Source organism: Frankliniella occidentalis, unplaced genomic scaffold (assembly GCF_000697945.3).
Source record: "Frankliniella occidentalis isolate FOCC.00 unplaced genomic scaffold, Focc_3.1 Scaffold43, whole genome shotgun sequence".
Classification (NCBI taxonomy): Eukaryota; Metazoa; Arthropoda; class Insecta; order Thysanoptera; family Thripidae; genus Frankliniella; species Frankliniella occidentalis.
In genome coordinates this window covers 409,199-411,392 of record NW_026267173.1, presented here as the reverse complement: position 1 = coordinate 411,392, position 2,194 = coordinate 409,199, and positions in this window count along the sequence as shown.

Below are 2,194 nucleotides of genomic sequence, written 5' to 3'. Positions count from 1 at the left end.
CCCTTCTCCCTTAACACCCACGCGTGCGCAGTCAGCGACGCCGCGCCACCGCGCGTTTCTGTTGGAGGACGCCAGCGGTGGGTACCCTCCGGGCCCACCGCAGTCCCCCTTGCCACCCCTAGGATGCGACCCCTGGGCCCATCCCCATTGTGATCCCTACATATTGGACCCCGGGGGAGAACCCTCGGGCTGCGACCAATCGCGACCCCTTTGGCACGCTGTCGGCGCACTTCTCTCTTCTATACACTGATAAACTACTGATAAACAAATTGCTACACTATTCTAATTTTAAAAAGAAACGCAATGACCGACTTTTTGAGGAAAAGAGGAAAACTTTACGGGACTGCTCCTATATTTTGAGGAAAACTCCTTAGATTGTGAGAAAGTCTCCCCCAAAAATGTGGTAGTAATTCCCCTTATTTTATCCTCAAAAAATATTTTTTCAAACCGCGAAGGAGTCCCTTAGTTTTCCTAAAAAAAAATCAGCCATTGTTTTCACCGTGTTTCTTATTTTCAACAGTAGATAGTAACCTATGCTCCATCATATGTACCAAATGTAGCACAACACTGGAAGCTGAATTACCTGCTTTCAAAACGTACAAAACAATCTCCCACTTCAGTTGAGTGGGGTGGCTCAGAATGATGTAAGCTGGCCGCGTCAACTTTTCCTTCCTTTATCGTCATTCCCTGATTCTTCTATTTACGAGCTGTATCGATTGTCTCCATCAAGAATGACACGGTTCGCGGGCAACCCTCCCGCCCTCAAGCCTCAAGCCCCCGGCCCAATCCCCCCTGCTCCCTTAGACACGCTTCCGCGAGATATCAGTTTACCCCCTCTCCATCTCTCCGACTCTCTCTCCCTCCCTTCCCCCATGTGGTGGCCACGCTAGCTTCCCTGCCGCGAGACAGTAATTTACTGTCTCCTTCTTTCATTTCGCCATCACCAGGGGAGTGGAGCGGCCTGAGAAGAGAGACCCGCGTGGCGTGGCGAGGCATTTGCCCGTCGGCGAGAATGTCCACAACAGTGTCACCTCTCTCTCTCTCTCTCTCCCGCAAAATATTGTTTCATTTCCGTTCTTTTGTTGTAATCACGGGTGCACCCGGTAAAACCATGGTAAAGCGACCGGTAGTGTGTTTCCCTTAACAAAAAAAAATCACAAGCGTGGATTTTTTTGTATTATTATTTTGGAATGCTATATAGCATTGGTTTTGTTTCTGTTAAAAATAGTTTTTAGGTGATGATACTTCTAACTGTGACCTTTACGTTTACAAAGTTGAGTTAGTTTCGGTGTAATTTTAATAAAATCGTCCGCAGTAATTTTCCCTACAGTGCACGATAAGTGTAGAAGAACAAAACAGTTCTGAGTAGTTATAATTGTAGAACTTCATGATGTGCAGCAGGAAGGCCCTGTATATAACAAGGTGTCTAGCTGAACTAATAAGAGAACAACATTATACAGTTCTACTGCTGCAACTCTAGAACCACAGGTTATTTGCAACTTACCGGTGGCATGCTGTTCTATACGTAGATGAGCAGCAGGGTAGGTAGGGGCGTAGGGAGGGCGATGTGAAGGTCGGCCGGGCGGCGGTACACGGCCATGGGTTTGGATCTGCCGGAGAGGGGAAGGGTGAAGGGGATAGGGGGTGCGGTGGAAGGATAAGGGGCTAAGGGGTGGAAGGGTGGGGGTGCGAGTGATATGTATTCCTGTCGCACAGCCCTGTGTGTCTATATGGGGAGTGCGGCGGGGGGACACACATCGGGGTCCCACATCATCGGGGGACCTTAGAGCCCCCCTCGCGCACTGCCCTTCTGCGGGACCGAGAGAGAGAAAGAGAGAGGGGAGGGGGGGGGGGCGGAGTGGGGAGGAGAAATCTGGCTGAATCTCGCTCTGCTGAACGCTGCCGACTGGAACAGCGAAAAGAGATTCATGACCAGCAGGGCGATGAGTGACAGGTGGCACACCTGGGTTGAGAGAGGGGAGAGAGGTAGAGAGAGAGAGTGGTAGGAATGGAATGAAGTGTGGCCGGTGGGGCGTCAGATGCCAAGACGTTATTCGGAGCCGGGAACACGACAAAAAAAAACAGGTCTAATTTGATGGGAAAATCGTAAAAAATTTCAAAAAAGTTAGGAACGCTTCTTATTTTAGGAGTGGGAAGAATATCGACCTATAACGACAGCAGACTTTGTTTGTAC